Source organism: Callospermophilus lateralis, chromosome 4, assembly GCF_048772815.1.
Source record: "Callospermophilus lateralis isolate mCalLat2 chromosome 4, mCalLat2.hap1, whole genome shotgun sequence".
In the NCBI taxonomy this organism is placed as follows: domain Eukaryota; kingdom Metazoa; phylum Chordata; class Mammalia; order Rodentia; family Sciuridae; genus Callospermophilus; species Callospermophilus lateralis.
In genome coordinates, this window is record NC_135308.1 from 72,418,419 (window position 1) to 72,440,255 (window position 21,837).

Consider the following 21,837-nt stretch of genomic DNA (forward strand, 5'->3'; position numbering starts at 1 on the left):
AATTGATACAGCCAATATGGAAAGCAGTATGGACATTCCTTGGAAATCTGGGAATGAAACTACCATTTGACCCAGGTATTCCTCTCCTCAGACTATACCCAAAGTCCTTAAAACAGCATATTACAGGGACACAGCCACATCAATGTTTATAGCAGCACATTCACAATAGCTAAACTGTGGAGCCAACCTAGAAGTCTTTCAGTGGATGAATGGATAAAAAAAAAAATGTGGTATATATACACAGTGGAATTTTACCCAACATTAAAAGCAAATAGAATCATGGCATTTGCAGGTAAATGGATGGCGTTGGAGAAGATAATGGTAAGTGAAGTCAGCCAATCCCCAAAAACCAAATGCTGAATGTTTTCTCTGATATAAGGAGGCTGACTCATAGTGGGGTAGGGAGGGGGTACATGGGAGGATTAGGTGAATTCTAGATTGGGAAGAGAGGTGAGAGGGAAAGGAAGGGGGCAGGGGATTAGCAAGGATGGTGGAATGTGATGGACATGATTATACAAAGTACATGTATGAAGAACTGAATTGGGTGTCAACATACTTTGTATACAAACAGAGATATGAAAAATTGTGGTATATATGTGTATTAACAATTGTAATGCAAAAAATCCAAAGTACATGAATTAAGGCATGAATTAGCATGAACATACTTTATATATAACAATATGAAAAATGATGCTCTATATGTATAATAAGAATCGTAATGCATCCGCTGTCATGTATTTTAAAAAAATAAATTAAAAAAGATTGAAAAAAAGAAAATTCCAAGGGCATATGACTTCAATACTGAGTTACCCAGAAAGGTTTAAAGAAGAACTAATATCAATATGTTAAATCATTTCAAAAAATAGATGAGAGAATTCTTCTAAACTCATTCTCAGAGGCCTGAATTCTCTCATAGCAACATTAGAGAAGGACATACAAAAAAGAGAAAAGCTATAGACCCAACACCTTTGATAAGTATAGATGTCAAAAACCTCAACAAAATACTAGCAAATCTAACAGCTCATTAAACAGATTAGTAGTATAATCAATTGGGATTTATCTTGGATGCAAATGTGGTTTAACAAACCCAAGACTTTAAACATGATTCAACACATCAACAGAAAAAAGGACAAAAATCATATGATACTAAAATTATATAAAATTATATAATAACAAATGCAATAAAGGCCTTGAATAAAATTCAGCATTCCTTTACAATAAAAATCTGAATAAATTAGAAATAGAAAAGCATTCTTTAACATAGAAAAGGCTATTCATAATATGCCAACAGGTAAAATGTTACTGAATGGGAGAACTCAAAATCTTTCTTCCTAAAATCTAGAACAAAACGATAATATCCACTTCAATGAATTTTGTTCAACTTAGTACTGAAATCCTAGTTGGAGCAACCAGGTAAGAGAAAACAATAAAGGGAATTCAAATTGCAAAAGAGGATGTCAAATTTTTGTTTGCAGATCACAATTTCTTAATACAGAAAACCTGAAAGACTCCCTCAAACGACAACAACTATTGAAACTAGAAAATAAATTCAGTAAATTTGTAGAATACACAATCAATATATGAAAATTTATAATCTTGTGGTTTTCCATTAATAAAATATCTGTAACATAATCAATAATCAATTTCATTCATAATATCTATAAATAATACTTAAAAATAAATTTAACTAAAGAAGGAGAAGATTTCTATAATAAAAAGTATAAAACATTAATAAAAGATTTTGAAGAGGACATATACAAAAAAACAAAGCGGAAAGTCATGCTATGTTTATAGATCAAGAGTCAACATTTCTATCTGAATCAATCTACAGATTCAAGCCAATTCCTGTCAAAATACCAGTGGTATTCTTCACATATCTAGAAAAACCCAATCTCAAAATATTATACAGAATAATGAAAAAACCTTGAATATGCAAAGCCATTTTGAGCCAAAGACTAAAACAGGACTCATTACAGTACTGAATTTCTAAATGTACTATTAAGCTGCAGTAATCAATAAAGCAGGTTATTGGCATAACAACAGAAACACAGAACAACAGGACAGAATATGTATCCCAGAAGTAAATTTATACATCCATAGTCAACTGACTTTGGATACATGTGCTAAGAACATGCATTGGAGGAAGGACAGTCTTTTCAATAAACACTGGTGAAAATAATGGATAACCCCATTCAAAAGAAAAAAACCCAGGGCTGGGGATGTGGCTCAAGTGGTGGCGTGCTCGCCTGGCATGCGTGCGGCCTGGGTTTGATCCTCAGCACCACATACAAACGGGGATGTTTGTTAGACCAGGACGCAAGAAAAGACCACTGACTCCAATTAAAATCAAATTAAAGCAAGCTTATTATTTCGACTGGCCGGGCTGCCTCTCCCTCCCCAAATGGCGGGAATATGATAGCAACCCCACCTTTCCTACAGCCCAGCTTTATAGCCCAGAAAGTTACACAAAAGGGGGTTACAGATAACAGAACCCTGACAAGCATCACACTAATGGTAGTTTACATTTTTTTGCTGGCCCCAACATCAGAATTTATGAGGACCATTAGAGCCTCAGAGAGGGTCGTTGTCTGGCTAGGGAAGGCCAAGATTTGTGAGGCATCACTAAAGTTTCAGAGAGGGCTGCTATCTGGTCAGAGAGCCAGGCATGGGGTGAGTTCAAGGCACGGACAGGCATTCCAAGCAGGTTCAGAATTTGCAGTAATTTATAGTAAAGCCGAAATTATCTTTTCATGGCTTTGTGGCAAGATGGCTCCCAATTTTAATAAAAGATCAGGTTGGGTCTATCATGTTGTAACTAAGAAATAAATAAATATTAAAAAAAGAAAAGGAAAAAAAACCTAGATCCTTATCTCTCACCAGATACAAAAATCGTCTTAAAGTGGATTAAAGACTTAAATGCAAACTGTGAAACTACTACAAAAAATAGGAGACATTCTTCAGGATTCAGAAAATGGGCAAAAAATTTTTGGACATTACATCAAAAGAACAGGAAAAAAAGTAAAAATAGGCACATGAGATTTACAAAAAAAGCTAAAGTCTTCAACATAGTAAAGGAAACACTCAACAGAGTGAAGAGACAGTCTACATAACAGGAGAAAATATGTGTAAAATATGCATATGAAAATGGATTAATGTCCAGAACATATTTTTTAAAACAGATATATAAAAAAATGACCTGATAAAGTATGTGATGTAGATCAAAACAGTTACTTCTCAAAATATATACAAAGGGGGCTGGTGTATAGCTCAGTTTGTAGGGTGCTTGCCTCGCCAGCACAAGGCTCTGAGTTCAATATCCAGAACCACCACCAATATATGTGTGTGTGTGTGTGTGTGTGCGTGTATCACCAGGTATATATAAATATGCTCACCATCACTAATCTTCAAGGAGTAGCAAACCAAAGGACAATGGAATATTTTCTTACTCTAATAAGAATGGCTATTATAAAAAATAAAAATACTAACAAGTGTCAGAATGTGGACAATGTGGTGTATATGCACAACAGGATATTATTTAGCACCAAAAGGCATGAAATTCTGCTATTTTAAAAGGTGCAGATGCAAGTAGACATCATGGTTTAGTGAAACAGGCAGAGTACAGAAGGATAAGTGACAAGTGAGATGTCTGAGATGAGCACTATAAAAAAGTCAGTATCACTAAAATGAAGAGTGGGATGGAAGCAGCTGGTGAGACTGGAGGCCTGGAGAGAGGGGTTGATGGGGAAAGGCTGGTGAGGGGCTCCAGGTTATGTATCTAGATAGGAGAAAAAATTTCTTTTGTGCTCTTGAACAGCAGGGTGACTATCGATAATGTTATTGTCCTCCATGTTTCAAAAGCTCCAACTATGGATTTTGAAAGGTTTCACCACAAAGAAAGTATAAATATTTGAGAAGTAGATATGTTTAACCTGATTTAAATATTGCATAATATATGTGTAGAATAAATCACCTGGTATCCCATAAATTATGTGTGCATTTTATGTTTTTATATATTTGTTAAAAATCACTAAAATACCAAGTTTATAACCAAGTTGAATTATTATTTAAAACCTCCCCACAAAAACCCCACAGGACCAGAAGACTTCAGTGGTGAATTATACCTCATAGGAAAATTATAGGATTTCCAGGTTTTGTTTTACTTTTCAGAAAAAAAGTGAGCACTTTCTAATTTATTTTATGATGTCATTAAAACATAATGTCAAAATCAAGGCATTAGAAGAAAACAAGTTAACTGCAAAGCAATATTCTCCATGAATATAGACAAAAGAATCTTCAGCAAAACACAACAAGTTATATTCAACAATACACAAACAGCATAATGCACCAGGACCAAATGAGGTTTACCCAGGAATGCAATGTTGGTTTTTTTAAAAAAGTAAATGAAAGTAATTTACCATATTAATAGAGTAAATAAGAAAATGCAAGATTGTTTCAATAGATGGATGGAAAACATTTGGTAAAATTTAATATCCCTTTAAAAAAAATTCTCAGGAAAATAGGAATAAAAGAGAATCTCATTAAGCTACAACAACATTCTCTCTTAAAAATTCCATACTTTGTATTGGAGTCCCCAGAAAAGGCAAGAAAAATAAAGAACAGGTATATAGCTTATTAAATATGAAATAAAATTCAGTTTATTCTCAGACAATATGAGTGTGTATGTGAAATAAGGAATCTGTAAATATCTGCCAGTACTTATAAAGCTACCAGACATGAACACAATATAAAAATTAAATCATCTTATTGTAGCAACAAAAATCAGGATGGTTTTTTGAAAGAGATACATCAGACCATTTACTTCAAGATCTGCTATAAATCTACCATATTGAAACAGTATGGTACTGGCATAAGGATAATCATATAGGTCACTGGAACCTAATAGGAGCCTAGAATCAAATTCTCATGTTATGCCTCCCTTCCTGAGTAAAATGTAAGAATGTCCAATGAAGACACAAAAGGTACTGAAAATCATTAGTAACTAAGGTTAGATCCAAAGAGAATTAAACTTCTTCACAGTAACTTCTAAAAGAGCAAATAGCAAGAGTTAGAGAGGATTTGTAGTCATGGGAATAGTTGTATTAACTTTGGAAATCTCTAGCTGTTACATTAAAAGAAAGATACTGGCAATATGATGTGACAACTTCAATAATATTCCAAAGCAATGAATGTTCCTAACATTTTTATTTATAGTAACAAAACTAGGATGTCACTCAGCTGTTTCATAACAGGTGAATGGATAAAGAAATTGAGATATATCCACACAATAAAAGTTATTATTTAGTAAAATGAATAAAGTATTGAAAAATAAATGTTATTGGGTATATTTAATGTATGTTACATGATGCCATGGTAAATTTTATATATATATATTTACAATATATAAACATATATCCACATATATGTTTACTATAGTGAAGCAAAATACCATAGCCAACAAACCACATACTTACCCAAATTTTGTTTTGCTTTTTTTTCCTTTGGCAAGAGCAGCTAAAATCTAGTCATTTAGCGTGAATCCCTGAAAGAGCTCAGTTTTATTATCTATAGTCCTCCTGTTGGGTGTTAGAGCTCTAGGCTTGTTCATGTTACATATCTGCCACTTTGTATCCTCTCACCCAAGTCTATAATGTTGAACAAACAGAATGAGGAACAAAGTGTCATATACTGTATGAATGCATCCATGTAGGCCAATTAATGTGTGGGGTTAAAAGTCAGGGAGCTGGTCACCTTGCCTGAAATTAGGCATGAAGTTGTCTTTTAGTTGTTAATATTTTATTGCTTGATTTCTGTATTGTTTACATGTATTCACTTCACAAAAATTCCTAGAGCTTGAGACTTGGAACTCTTCTATATTTTAATACTTCAATGAAAATTTAAAATGAAGATTCAAAGCCAGGCCATCAGATTTCAGAGATCAAACCCTCTATGATTATGCTAAACTATATCAGTAATATAATTTTCATGAGACTTTATTAGTCCCAAATGTTGTTTTAAGATGAAAATTATAAACTTAACAGAATTCTAAGAACAGTGGAACATATATATTTCTTTACCTACTCATTGGTTAGCATTTGCCCAAAATGGAAAAATTAATAATAATATGGAAATTATGATTATATTAATAAATGTGTGTGCACACACAAATGTAGGGACTTCTGTTATAGCATTATGTAGATGTTGTGGGTGTGTATATACAGTTTTATATCTAAAAACAATTTCAATTCCAAAATATGCTATGTCCCTTTGTATTTCTGTTTCTTTCAGGAAGCCTTCTCTGACCACTTCTGAGTAGGTTAGCTGACTCCCTATTGTGTTCCCACAGCAGCCTTTACTTTCTTAATTATTGTATATATCATAGTTTATCATTAGAACTGGTTTGGTTGTCCACCTCCACCACTGTGCTGTGTCACTGAGAAGTGTGCCCCCTGTTGTAGCACTGGTGCCTGTTAAGGCACAATGAAGAATGATTACATCTAGTAATGCAGTGTACTAGGTACTCTAGGGAACCCTCCAGTATACAGAGAAAATACTCCACAGAACAACTAGGGAACAGGTCTTGACACCAGTATGGCCTTGATATGTAAGATATAAGCCAGCAGAAGAAATTGGGCAGTTCTCAGATGAATTCTGAGGGGAGCCCTTGTGAGTGTGTTATACCTTGGAACTCTATTGAGGAGCAATGTGGGAGGTATTAAATCTGTGCCACAGAAAGTGTCAAGTGATCTGGCAGGCTGTTGTGGTCACCTGGACTACTGGCAGTAAAGGGTCTTATAACATTTTCTAGGATTGAGGAATTTTTAATGCACTTGCAGCATTATTCCAATGTTGAAATTTTTCAAGAAGATGGGACAAATTCATCTGAAGCAAGTGCTTCAATATGTGAACATACGTTTTGATGTTTTCATCCTTTTAGGATAATTTTGTCTCTGAGAAAAACTATGTTTATTTGAAAGAGGTATAATTTATTCTCAGCCTGATGAGAAATTCATTCACTGATGTTGCTGATAGAGACCAAAATGGAATCAGAACATTAATTTTACATTTCATTTTGAGTCCATCCCCACCCCTAAGAGCCAGACAGCTTTGCAGACAGGAAACCATGATGGGCTTTTGGCTAGAACTCAAGGAACTGGATGTTACTAGACATATAGTAAGGGAATGAGGAGTAGAACCTCTTGTTTTTGTTGGGAGGGGTAGAGTTTCTCAAAGAAGGACAGAGACTTCTGAACAGAGGGGTTGGAAAAGGGAAGAAAAATTGAGTAGAGACAGATACGTGAGGGACATTGTTGAAGCAGGCAGGACCAACACCTATAACTAGAATAGCTGATTCTCCAGGGATATGGTTAGATTATTCCCATTTCAGGAGCTTAAATGCTGGTAACCTAACTCCACTGAGCCACAGGCCCAGTGTTGACCAGATTTCAGGCAAGGTCAGAGGAAACCACAAGGGAAAAAATTCACCAGAATACTTTCACAAGCACAGGGCTCTTCTAAGCAGCAGATTCTTGGCATGTGAGAAAACAAGCTCAAGTACCCACAGGGAAGGGAAAATTGGATCACAAGAGGCTCATGCTGAAGTCTCTAAGGCTGGATCCCTTCTCTGCCTACAGTGCTAACATCAATTCATCCATGACCTTCTACAGCTGGTGTAGATTTTTTTTTCTGCACAATGGAATCAGAAGGCCATCAATCCAAGTGATAGGAAGAGAAAAAAAATCTGCAGAAAGATAAAGTTTTGCCAAGTATGCTGGGCAGGGGAAACACGATAGTAAATCAGAAAATGCCTGAGCTGTGGGTTTGTGAGGAAGAAAAAGAATCTCATGTCAGGCTCAGAGTGCAGGTGCAGGGTTATCTGTGGTATAATTGCAGTCTATGTTGGAGGTGGGGTTCTTTATAGGCACCAAGGTTTACATCTGCCCTTGTCATGTGCAAATACACATATATCATCACCAAAACTGTCCTCACTATCAAATTCAGCAAATTGGCTCAGAGTGATTTCTATGGAATCCTGTCTAAACAGCTGACTTCCAGTGGGCAGCCATGGTCCTGCTCACACTTTTACTTAAAAGTTCCTTCACCCATCACTTTCTCTCCCTCTCTCCCTCTATCCCTCCACCTCTCTGTACCCCCACCCTGTATCTGTCTCTGTTTCTAATTTTCAATCTTTCCTCCCTTCTCTCTCATCTTTCTCCTCTTTCTCCTCTCCCCCTGTGTTTTTCTTTCTGTTTATCTCTCCCCCTTCTCTGTTTAAGTACATCACCCTCTCTGTAGCCCTTCTTTCTCTCTCGTCTCTCTCTCTTTCATACACAAAATGGACAAGTTCAGTGGCCAGAAGGGCAGAAAAACCAATACATAAGTTAGCATATTATAGAGTACCGGAGGAACAGTTCCAGCCTGAGGTCATCCCTCAGCCTCCAACTGTGAAGTGAGTTTTTAGATGTCATTGTAGAAATCCAAAATATAGTCTCATAATTTGTTCTGGGAACAAATTGTATATCTTTACAAAATCCAATCGTTGTTCTTCAATAACAGACCCCACAGAAGAAAAATCAACATTTACTATCACTTCAGATCATATTAGGTGAAAACCCAATGATGATAAATAGACATTGTCTTTAGGATCCCAAGGACCATTTCCCAGAGTCTTGGAGCTAATCCAGCATCTTCCTGGTCTTAAAAAGTGGGGCTATGCTTACCTTTAGCATCCACTATGACAGTAAAAAGGAGAAAATCAAGTCCCTGGAGAAGGTAGTGTGCCTGCATGGTTCTTCTGCTCCTTGTGTCCTCTGGTCACAGCATCGGCTTCCCCAGATGAACTAGGGAGCCCTCCCAACTTTTGATGGGGCTCCTACCACAGGAAGGGGATTATATAGTGCCAGCCACTGACATGGCCATCTTCTGGGAGCCAATAGAAACTGTGTTTAACATCTTCCCTGCCCTCAGACACTATAAGAAAAGGAAACTTTCTGAAGTTAAAACATCAATTAGATGCTGAATCTTAAGTATCTCCTTATATGAAATAGGCATCTTTTTGATATCAGATTTCTTTCTGTTCTCAGGACTGATAGAGAAAAGCATTTTTTTTTTACTTCAGGGGTTTGTTTCAATGGCAGGTTCCATCCAGTTGCTAGCATTAGTCAGGTACAAGCTTTTGGGTCCATTCCATTAACTAGTGGAATCAAGAAAAGATGACCTTTGTTGAGTGAGACCTAGGATTCCAATGTCACAGGACCAGCATGTTGTGGCTGCAAGGAATCAAGATGTCCTTAATGTAAGAGGAAAAAAGGAAGGGGATTAGAAAGATAAAAAGACTTTGGGGGAATGAACAAAGGTGAGTTGGACATCACAATGTGAGTGCTGATCCTGTAGGCTTAACTTCCCTCCCTCTTCATTTCTAGGTCATAAGTAAAGCCTATCCATAGCTCTACTGATGGTCTTCCTCTCCTTCAGTCATATCTCAGATAATTTTTACCAATTTCACATGAGAATAAATTGCACTTCCCTGGGACATGGTGGGATCAGAGATTAAAAATAAGTTATAAGTTCACTTCTCATTTACAATTCAGCTCTTCTCCCTCTGACACTCCAGTCTTTATGGGATACATGGACCCTGCTAACAGGATTTTTTTTGCATCCTATTGGTATTTTTGTCCTTTTAGACCCTGCTCCTGGGTCCTCCTTTTCAGCAATTCTTTCTATACCTCCGCTTCTTTCCTGCATTCTCATATAAATTGCTTAATTCACTTTCACATTCTCTTCTGACGTCTGCTCAACCTCTACCCAGTATGGCATCCTCCTGAAGTGTTGTCTACTTACTTGATAGATTACGGAGACAGGGATACGAAAACATCCCACTTAAAATGGAAACTCTTATCTATTTCCCCTTCGCTTGTATCATCCAGACTTCGTGGATTTTGATGCTCTGCCATTATATGCCCAAGTATTTATGGTGGTTTTGTTTTCTTCACAAACTTTGCATTTTCTTGTCATGAAAAGTCCTTTATTGATTATTGTCATAGCTTTTGTATTGGTGTCTACTTTTACTTATATGAATGTAGTTATACCAACTTTATTATGAGTAATGTGTTCTCATTGTATCTCTTTGTATCCTTTTCCTTTGCACATTTATAATTTATTTCTTATAGAAACATAGTTGCATACTGCTTTTAAAAACAATTTCACTCTGACATGATTATAGATTTTAAGTAGTTGTAGAACTAGAGGTGTCCCACATACTCTTCATCATTTTCTACCCAAAATTTATGTGTTTTAAAAAAATAATACAGTATCAAAACAAGGAACTTGACACTGTCACCAGCAACCATGAGAGATCTAATTTTTTGCATCCAGTATTACATTTAGTAGTTGGTATTTTTCATTTTTTCGACTTGAATAGATTACAGTGATATTATGCCATAGTTTTAAATTGTTTCTTTAATGGCCAGTTTTGCTGAACATTTTTTCATGTGCTTATTTGGCATTTATATATCATCTCTATTGAATTGTCTGTTGATGTATTGCCAATTTTCTTACTGAATATTTTTGTTTTAGTTTTGAGAAATTTATATATATTTTAAATATAATTTTATCAGATATTTGTTTTGCAAATATTTTCTCTCAGTCTAAGGCTTGTCTTTCCATCTTCTTGGAATTTTCTAGAGAAAAAGTTTTTTATTATGATTAATTCTAATTTACCAATTTTTACCTTTATAATAAGATCATGCTTTTGGTGTCATCTAATCACTGTCTGCACAGCCCTAGATCACAGAGATTTTTCTCTTACATTATATTTTAAAAGTTTTGTGGTTTTACATTTTATACTTAAACCCAAGTTGCATTTTCAGTTAATTTTTGTATAAGGAGTGAAACTCAGGTAAGGATCAGTTGCTTTCTTTGTTCATGGATGCCTAATTGCATCACTACATCTAGGCTAGCTTTTCTCCACTGAACTGCTTTTGCATCTTTATAAAACTCAGTTGACTGTTAAGTCTGTTTCTGTGTTCTCGGATCTGTTCCATCCACTAACATGCCAGTTCCTTCACTTACGCCAGATGGTCTGCATTATCATAGCTGTAAATGTCTTGATAGTGCACACACTGACTCCTCCCATTTTATTATTTCTTCCCCATTTTTAGATATTCTCATTCATTTTCTTTTTGCATAAATTTTAAAGAAAGCTTCTTATTTATACAAAACTTTTGATAGAAATTCACATAAATCTAATGATTTTCTAATCCATGCATAGAGATGTCTCTCCATTTGTCTTTTTAAATGTCCTGTATACCTTTTAAATCTTTCTACATTCAAATCTTGGATATATCTTTTTGAACATATAAATAAATATGTCTTATTTGGTTACTGCCAATAACATTTTTAATGTTTCTAAATTTTATTTTTGTTTAATGTTAGTATGTAACAATTCCATTTATTTGTTACTTGTGGGAAAACACACAAAATTTATTATCTAAAAATGATTTTAAATGTATAATTGATCTTTAAGCTTAATCCATGTGGTAGCTGGTACAGGATTTCCTTCCTTATACAGCTGCATGATATTCCATTGTCTATAGACCACATTTTGCAATGTCCCTTGGTAATGGTTTTTCCCTTTGTTTCTACTTGCAATATTTTTATTTTATTTTATTTTTTGGTATCATGGATCAAACTCAGGGACATTTAACCACAAAGCAACATCCCCAAGCCATTTTGAAGTGTTTTATATTGAGAGAGGGTCTCACTAAGTTTCTTAGAGACCTGCTAAATTGCTGAGGCTGGCTTGTACCTGTGATCTTCATGCCTCAGCTACCTGAGCCTCTGGGAATACTGGCATGCACCACCATATCCAGCTTCATCTTTGTATTTACATCCCAGGGAAATAGTAGCATTGTTAGTCAACTTTTCATCACTGTAACTAAATACTTTGGAAAAACAACTTAAAGAAGGAAAGATTCATTATGGCTCACAATTTCAGAGATTACTCTATGGTTCGGTTGTTCAATTGCTTGGGGTCATGGTGGAAAGGCATGACAGAGAAAATCTGCTCAATTCATGGCTGCCAGGAGGGAGAGAAGAGGGAAGGGGTTGGGAGAAGGGGTACGGACATGATATAGTCCTTAAGAGCACACTCCCATTCATCTAGGTTCCAGTTCCTACCATTTCCATCAACTCTGAGTAATTCATTTAAGTTATGAATCTATCAAAAGATTAATCCAGGGTTGGGGATGTGGTTCAAGTGGTAGCACGCTCACCTGGCATGCACCGGGTGCTGGGTTTAATCCTCAGCACCAAATAACAGATTTTGTGTCCACTGAAAACTAAAAAATAAATATTAAAAAATTCTCTCTCTCTCTCTCTCTCTCTCTCTCTCTCTCTCTCTCTCTCTCAAAAAACCAACCAACCAAACAAAAAATATTAATCCACTGATCAGGTTAGAGTTCCCATGATTTAATCACTTCCACAAAGCTCCACTTCTGAACAATGCTGCACTGGGCCTGAAGTCTTCAATATATAAGCCTTTGAGGGGGGGACTCTTAAGATTGAAACCATCCTATTTTGTTCCTGATCCCCAAAATCTCATGGACATCTCACAATGTACAATGCATTCAGTCAAGAATCTCCATAGTCTTAGAAGTCCCAGCATTTCTTAATAGTCCACGTCCAAAGTCTCCTCTGAGACCCAATGCAGCTATTGGCTGCAAAACTTAAAATATAACAAGTTGCATATGTTCAAAATACAATGGTGGGTAGGTAAACGTTCCTATCCAAAAGGGAGGAAGAGAGTGATATAAAGGAAGAATTGGATCAAAATAAGACTGAAACCCAGGAGGGCAAACTTTAGCTCCATATGCTGGCATCTGGGGACCATGGTGGTGGACTGTGAGCTTCTAGGGTTTAAGCATTCCTGCCTCTATGACCTTGCCAGTTGCAGGCCACATGACATTTTGGGGGCTGACTCTACTCAATTTCTTGCAGCTTTCCTCAGCAGACATTCCACATTCTTGGCACCTCTAACTTCCTGGGGTGTCCACTTCGGTTTTACAAGTGATATTCTGGACAACTGTAGGTTTTTGCTAATCTTTTTGCTCTACTTCTTTACTCTGATTTTAAATGCAAAGCTAGCTACCTACAGCCAGAAATATCCATGCCACATCCTTAATGAAGTGTTACCTTGAAACTTCCTCTGCCATATGAGCACTGAGGGGACATCACAGATCCAAACCATAACAGGATGTAAAAATGTTCTTTGAAAAAGTGTTTCCCTGGAGCAAAGCTCTCTTACTATAGGTGAAGCTGTGGCTGGATTCTCCAGGACTTTTAGAGGACAGGGCCTGGCACTTCCGAGCAACGCAGAGGAAAGAAATTCATGGTCAATGTCCTGGAGATGGCTAGAGAACCCCAATTCTCTCTCTACTTAGGGTATAGGGAAAATTTGTTTTATTATCAAACAGGTACAGGGTTCCCTCCATTTGTCCCCATGTGAGAGTAGAGAGAATCTCTTTCCCTCTGAAGCACACATTTCAGACAGGACAGAAAATGCCCATAGGGACCCTTAGTCCTTCAAAAAAGGGAAAAGATGTCTCTTCAGGAAAACTCTCTGTTTTCTTTGATTGATTTAGGAAGAACCAGCTGAAGAAACTCAGCAAATACTGTGCTCTGAGCTTTTCCTCTCCCTGCTCAGGTGTAGGTGAGTCAGATGTGAAAGGGGCTGGATCTTGTGCCTCTGAATTTTTAATCTGTGGCAGATATGAAGCCTACACGTATTCATGAGCATTCTCTTATTTAACATCTAAGACAGCATGGAATTGGGTTGAGGCCCCTACCAGGCTGTCACAATTTAGCATTGCTCCAAGCTGTGACTTCATCATGTTGAGTGCCAACATGTGATAGTAAGGGGCAGGACCCCCCACATCCTTTCTATATTCAAGATATGCCCTCCCCCCCAGTGGTCTATCAAATCCTAAAACTGGGATCTTTTTTGTAACAAATATATTTAGTTTTATCCTGGGAATTTGCCTTTTCCTTTTTTTTCTCATTTTCCTGGTGCAGGAAGAAAATAATATGCAACGAGGACTTTAGAGAACACAAGGATCCTGGGATGAGGAGAGCTTTGGAGAAGTAGGTGAAAAGGGCCCAGTGTGATGGGGATTAGTGAATCTGCATCTTGTCCTTACTGTTTTCTGGAAAATGATACTTGTACTTATCTAAACTGAGTCACTAAGTCACAAAGTCATTAAGCCTCAGTGACTTTGGAAACATGGTGTAATGTATGATAACAGTAGGGTCGGGCACATGGGACCAAGAACCAAGTTAGGCCAACAGTGGGAGTCTTTTTTTTTAATGTACAGGAATTTTGTCCTTCAGAGCACAGAGAACATGAAGACTATGGGGACTCTGCTGATCTGACAGCAGTCCCAGAGACCTCAAGGGTTGGTCTATATAAAGGTATTTCATAATGTTTCTTATTCAACCTTTGTCTCAATCTTGATTGCATGTGATATTATCTGTGAGGTGGCATGTAAAGACTTCCATGGAGGTAATGAGACCAGGGAAGAGAAAGAGCCAGAGTCAGGGGAATGTCCCTAGCATGTTCTCCCCATAAACCATCATCTGGGGTTATTTCCACTGTCTATGGGGCAATGTCTGCACCCAGCATTTCTGAATCTCACCTCAGAAATATATCTGCCTTTGTGCACTGAGAGGTGAGGGAGTTGAGATAGAATATGGCTTTATATAGAGGAAACATTGAGGATAATAGAGCTTATGAAATTTAGAACATCTGTCCTCTGAGAGGAAACATCTGGTTCTCGTGGGACCATCCTTTAAGGAATGGAATGACTGCTTTTCTAACTTAAATAATTCTCGCTCACACTCTATTTTCTTTTTCTTTTTCTGACATGTTTTGACTACCTCATGACCTCAAAGAGTAGGAACTGGTCTGTGTTCTCTATATTCATAGCTTCTGTAATGATTTCAGATTTAAATTTTTATGTAGTTAAGGCATGCCATTAGATCAAAAATTTAAAAAAAAATCATAAAACTTAAGGGTGAGTCAATGGAGAAATACAATTTTAGAGAAATTTATTAGGCTCTACTAAACATTTTGTTTCAAGGGACTTATGCCAACAACTTTTGAAGTTGGTACCTCTAACAACTATCCAATATGTCTTTAATTACAGACTCTGGGATTATTAGAACTTGAAGAGGTCACAAGGTGTGCAGGGCAAAATAATTCTTCACACATGAAGTAACTGAAACTGGATAACATGAGACTTTCTTAAGGTTGCACAGAAGTCACTGTTAGATCAAGGATGTCCCTCTTCTCATCCCTAGCCACAGGTCCATATCACCTTCATGTTTTTCATCAGGGACTCTTATCTGCTTTCAGAAGATGGAAGACTGATGATCTAAGAAACAGTAACAAAAATGAATGGCTTCCTGAGTCTGCAATTATTTCTTAGCTTTATCTATGTAAAATTAATTAGATGGACATAGCCAGGGTTACTCTCCTAGGAATCAGACCTAAGGGACATCACAGTATCATCATGTGCTCTCTGATTGCTCTAATGTCACTGTCTTGAATTTCTTAGTGGTTTTTACACAAGAGACTCTGCATTTTAATTTTGCCCTGGGCCTTACAAGTTCTTTACCCCAGAGGATACTTCCTCATAGACAGGTAAAAGTGAGGTGCATATCAGAAGTCATCATTTCTGGGAGGATGAGTTTGAGTCATTAATTGCCAAGTCTTCCTGCAAAGACAAAATTTTGATTCTCAATGAAGATCACCTTCTCAAATAATTTCTCTTATTTCTAGGCATCTTTAGGGAGATGGAAAGAGACTGGAACTTGTGACAGGCTCTCACCTATAGTTACAGTCACATGTATTTCACCATGCAGCAACCTTATCTTTCCAGTCACAACAATGACATGAATTATGAAAAGATATTTTGGGGTTAATTCAGGATTTAAAGTAAAGTGAAAAATAGAGTAAAAAAGGACATAATATTGATACAGTATTTTGATACTTTATAGTTCCTAATACATTAGGATTTCTTGGCTAAGCATTCATTTTCATTAGGCAGGGATTGGTGAGGAAAGTAATAGGGAGTAATAGGAACCTTGTCAACACAGCAGACTTACAGTTAGGAAAATGAATCAAATTATAATAATTGGGCACTGACTGATCTCCTGTAATACAGTATACATACAGCATTAACTTTTATGACTGCTACCCACATCCCATCCCCATTTCCTGAATAAAAATGCAACTGCTGTCATATATATATATATATATATATATATATATATATATATATATATATATAAAATCAGAAATTTCCTTCCTGTTATATATCACTGTGATTATAACAGCAAATGGGTATAATGATGAGCAGAAAAGCATCCTTCACTTTAGGTCATATCTGATTACCAGTAGTGCAGGAGGACTTGCTGATTTGTACTTGGCAGTAAATTGTGGTGTGACTTGTTATCTAAAATATCTACGGCATCTACATAATTTTCTAAACTATCAGCCTCACCAATTTATCAGAGATAAAGGGGAATTTAATTTTAGAAATTTGAATTTGATGTGTTAATTGATAGCTTGTCATGTAGTTTGCCTAAAAGATGACATAGATTTATAGCATGTTCTCTATATTTTTTCTTAAATAAAATAATGTGTTTTATTGGCAATGTCTCCATATTGCTGCCAAATCAGTGAACTTCCATAATCAACTCTGGAGAACTAATAGTGATACTAAGAGTAACTATCCACAGTATTAAGCACATTAGAATAAATTTGTCCTTGAGTAGTTGAAGCCTGTATTAAACTGGTAAATAAGGGTTATGCATGATGAAAGGGCTTTAGTCTGATAAGAGGACTGCATCTGGGAGGCAATGACAGTGTGGATTTTGGGAAGTTCTGATCATTCATTTCCCCAATTCATTTTATCACTTGTGTTATAGTCACAGACATTTGTGGCAATCAGCAAAGCTAGTCTATTTGCCCATGACGCATCAGGGAAGTACAAAAGTTACTAAATTAAAATGTTAAACAATTTAAAAAAAAATAAAAACAGGGTGAATATAGTTGAAGAACAATTTTTTTAGTTGGAATGTCAATTTACCAAGAAGGTGAGAAGAGAGTATAAAAGCAGAACTTCTCGCTGAAACATTAAAGGTAATAGAGTATATATTTATCAGAAGTCCTAGAAAGAATAAAACATAAGCCCGGAGAAAAGAAAAAAAATGAAGAACTATTAGTTGAAAATTGCAGAGAAATAAAAAACAAGTCTTATTTTGAAAAGAGTTGTATATTTCCACTTAAGTATAATAATGATAATCACAAGTAGAAAAACTAGAATAAGTTTTATTCCATGTATGTCAAAATGGATTCTACTGTCATGTTTAACTAAAAAGAAACATTAAAAATGTACTAAGTTAAAATTTCCAAAAAAATGGGTATGTGATCTTCTAGGATGCAAGAATCAAATTGATACTAAACTTTTTAATAGCAATGTTGCTTACAAAAAATAATAAAGTAATATCTTAAAATAATAAAATCCAACAACTTTGGAGTTACAATTCTATTTATAGCAAAAATATCATTCTTAAGAGAAGGGTAAGCATATTATCAGTTAAAGAAGCACATAACTTTATAAAATATATATCATGCTGCCGCTAACACAAAAGAAAGAATAAACTCAATTCAACAATAAGTATAAGGAAATTATAATGTTTTTCAAAGATCAATCTTAGTAAAACACAGAACTAGATTGTTTATTGTTGACTTGCATCAAACTCTCAAAGAATATTTTCTCTTTTACACAAAAAGAAAAACAGAACAAAAAATAATGTAAAAAATATCCATCTTGTTTAGTCTTGGCAATTCTTCTGTTTCTATTGTTGGGAAAATGTATAACGGCAGCACACCCCAGAGAAAAACCCCAACATGGTGCCTAACAACCCTCTTTCTCCTCTTTTTTCTTTCACTGGCACAAAAGGTTCCTGCCAGCGCCAATGTTCAAATCCTGCAGGTGGGAAACCTTAGCCCCAATAAGAATTAACTTCTTAGGCTCCGGAACTGACATATGGAAGAGCTTGCCAATAAATGGGTGATGACCCGTTATCTACCTCAGCCCTGCTACCTCTCCTTAGATCTATATAAACCCACAGACTTTTGTAATAAAGCGGAACCTCTCCGGTGATTTGTGTCATGTGGTATCTTCCATTCATAGTGGTGCTGAAAACCCGGGAAACGGTGTACTCGACAAAGCGAGCCCCGTCTTCGCCACCGCTGTCACCAACTACACATTTCACCCTTGTCTGTCTTTTTGGGTGCTGGCTCCCTGCACTCACCACTGATCCAGTTTAGGTAAGTTCCCCCTCCCCGTCTCACCAACTCCCTTCTGACTAGCAGCAGGAGACTAGATCGTCTGGCAAGCTCCTGATGCCCAGTAGGGAGAAGGGAATGCACCCCACTAAGACCTTAACTGGTGGCAGTGGACCTTCTGGTGAGCAGCTTCCCTTTGGGGTGTGAGGCTTCTGGGTTTATACCAGAGGCTCCCTGGTCTCTTTCTCCTCCGCAGAAGCCGCGTCCCACTGGAACTCGCCCCGCCAGGGCTGATCTGAACTTCCAGCCTGGAGCTGCATTCTGCTGGAGCTCTGTCCCTTTTCTTTCTTGACTCTCTCCAGTTTCGGTCGAAAAACTTTCCTGATGTCACATTGCCCACGGCCTGGACCCTACAGGGTCACACAGACTGCCCTTTGTCGGTGACAACCGAGCTGTGCCCTCTGTGCCTACTCGCAGTGGACTAGTCACTTCGGGTACACCCAAGTGATCCTCCATCTGCTCTACGCTTCCAGGAAGCCCCTATGGCCCAGGTTAATTCTTTTTCTTCCTTTGTTGTCCCTTCCTCCACTCTTTAACTATGGGTGCCCCCTCGTCTCTACCTGAAACCTCACCACTCAAGTGTCTCTTTAAGAATTTGGCTACTCTCTCTCCTACTCTCTCTCTTTCCCCGGATCTCAAGCCCAAAATTCTTATCAGATTCTGTACCCAAGATTGGCCCACATATATGCTAGATAATGATAATCATTGGCCTCCAGAAGGCTCCTTAGATCCAAATTTCCTCCGGGACCTTTTTAACTATTGCCAATTCCTGAAAGGGTAGAAGGAGGTTCCCAGGTCTTCCCGTCCTGCCTTCTGCTCTCTGCTCCTCATCTTCCCTCTGCACGCTTCCCTCGCCTCTTCATGTCTGCTCTCCCTCCAAGCAGTAACATGTCCGCTTCCCCTCCCTCTCCCTGCTGCAGCCACCACCCGCAGCCCTGCCTGCACACTTTCCCTCCTATTCCTCCGTGGAGACATCCCCCTTTCCTCCCTCTTCTTCCTGTCTGCTGTGGCTGCCAATGGCCCTGTCTGAGCGCTTTCAGTCTGCCTGGCAACCAGACATGTGCGCTGGTGCTCCACCTTCCCCAGGCTGCGGGCGAAACCGGCTGGTAGTGCACCCTTGGCAGCCTATAGAGGCCTTGGGATCCCACCTCAGCCAGCGGGCAAGCCGCTGTCCTTCACCTTCATTGCGCCAGGGCAGCTTTGGCGCAAGCCCGCGACTCGCGCTCGCCTCCCTTTTGCTGCTGGGTTCCAATGGGCAGGCAGGATGGGTCCCACCTGGCTGCAATGGGTGGGATCTCCAGATCCCTCTGAGCCTCCCCCCACACACTCTGCTCACCTCTTTTACTGATAAGCCCTTTCCCTCTCCCTACTCATGCCTCTCTTCTCCTGTCAGTGCCCACACCCAGTCCCACTGATCCCTCTTATCAGATAACTCAAAGTTCCTTTGTCTTCTCAGGGAAGTAGCTGGTGCTGAAGGGATAGTCCCAGTGCATGTCCTATCCCATAACTCAACCTAACTGGGACTATCAAGGTGGCCAACAAGGTCGCCATCACTGTGCTCGCATGGTCCAATATCTTATAGCACGCATGCAAGCAGTTTCTAATAAGGTAGTTAACTTTGATAAACTGAGGGAAATTACCCAGAATCCTGATGAAAATTTAGCCTTATTTCTCAACCGCCTTACAGAGGCTCTCACCAAATACACTAGGCTGGATCTTGAGTCTCCCACCAGGGGTACAGTGTTAGCAACACGTTTCATTACTCAATCAGCTCATGATATTAGAAAAAGCTCAAATAAGCTGAGGAGGACTCTCAGACCCCTATCTGAGATATGGTGAAAATGGCCTTTAAAGCAGGCCCCATTGCAGAAAAGAAGGTAACACCCCAAACTCAGGCCTTGGCAGCAGCCCTGAGGCCTACATCTCCAGCAAAAGTTTCAGAGGGGAATCAGCATTCTTCTCCACCAGAGGCTTGCCTCAAATATGGATGCGAAGGTCACTGGGCTCGCCAATGCCCAAACCCATGGTCTCTTTCCAGGCCATGTCCCACCTGTAAACAGACAGGACATTGGAAGTTTGACTGCCCCATGGCTGGCCCTTCCTCGGTGCCTCTACACAGGGGTATGACCAGTCAGGCAGTCCCTTCTCCTGAACTTTTGGGGTTCGCAGAAGACTGAAGAAGCCCAGATTCAAAGACCCCCCTCAGCCCTCTCTGGGCCCAGGGTAATGCTCCAGGCAGAGGGTAAGTCCATAACCTTCCTTGTGGACACAGGGGCTACCTATTCTGTCTTACCTGCCCATTCTAGGCCTCTGTTTCCTTCCAAGGTCTCAGTTATGGGGATTAATGACAAACCCTTCTCCCCAAACAGAACTGTAAAGCTGGCCTGTGCCCTGGAGGGACACCCATTCACCCACCCTTCTGGTCATTTCATCCTGTCAGTTCCTCTCCTAGGCAGAGATGTTCTCCAATTACTAGGAGCCACCCTCCAACTATACCCCAAGAGTACTACCACCCATCTCCTTCTTTCTTTAATTCTTACCCTCTCTAATAACCCACCAGTACCTACTGTGCCATTGCTCCCTGACCTAATCAATCCCCAGATCTGGGACATCTCCACACTGGTCATAGCCTCCCACCACAAGCCAGTCTGAATCCAGCTGAAACCCCAAACTAAATTTCCTCTGGGTCCCTAAGACTCCCCCTGCAACACTCCCATATTTCTGGTATGCAAACCCTCAGGAGCCTATCACTTAGTCCAGGATAATTAATGAGGCAGTTATTCCCATCCACTCGGTGGTTTCCAACCCTCATGCTTTTCTTTCTCATATCCCCCTTTGACCTTTCACTTTACTGTCCTGGATCTTAAAGCTGATTTCTTTATAGTGCCTCTGCATCCTGACTCTTATTACCTCTTTGCCTTCACATGGGAAGACCCTACATTCTTTAGGTTTCAACAGCTGACATGGATAGGCCTACCCCAAGGCCTCAGGGACAGTCCCTACCACTTTGGTCAGGCCTTGACACAGGATTTAATTGTTTGTAATTTGAGGATAGCACTCTCTTACAGTTGGATAGAAGCCTTCCCTACCTCCAGGAAAACTGCTGACACCATTGGAAATTGCTGACACTGTAGCCTCAATCCTCATTGAGCAGATCATTCCTAGGTTCGAACTTCCTGCCTCCATCCAGTCAGACAATGGTCCAGCCTTCACTTCTCAGATTGTTTAACTAGTTTCCAAAGGCCTTAAAAGCACTTGGAGGCTCCACATCCCCCACTGATCCCAATCCTTGGGTAAGGTTGAGAGGCCTAATGGCATTCTCAAGGATCATCTCACTGAACTTGCTATTGAACTCAGACTGTCCTGGCCCAATCTTGTGCCATTGGCCCTCACCCAAATTCGAGCAACCCCTAGAGCCCCCTCAGGCC

At 38.7% G+C, this 21,837-nt stretch overlaps 2 pseudogenes; one reads left to right on the forward strand and one right to left on the reverse strand.

Annotated features, from left to right (window-relative positions):
* LOC143398299 (antigen WC1.1-like) overlaps window positions 1–8,784 on the reverse strand; it is an 81,695-nt pseudogene extending 72,911 nt beyond the window's left edge.
* Window positions 8,785–19,425: 10,641 nt separating this feature from the next.
* Window positions 19,426–21,837, forward strand: part of LOC143398300 (protein tyrosine phosphatase domain-containing protein 1 pseudogene) — a 49,969-nt pseudogene continuing 47,557 nt past the window's right edge.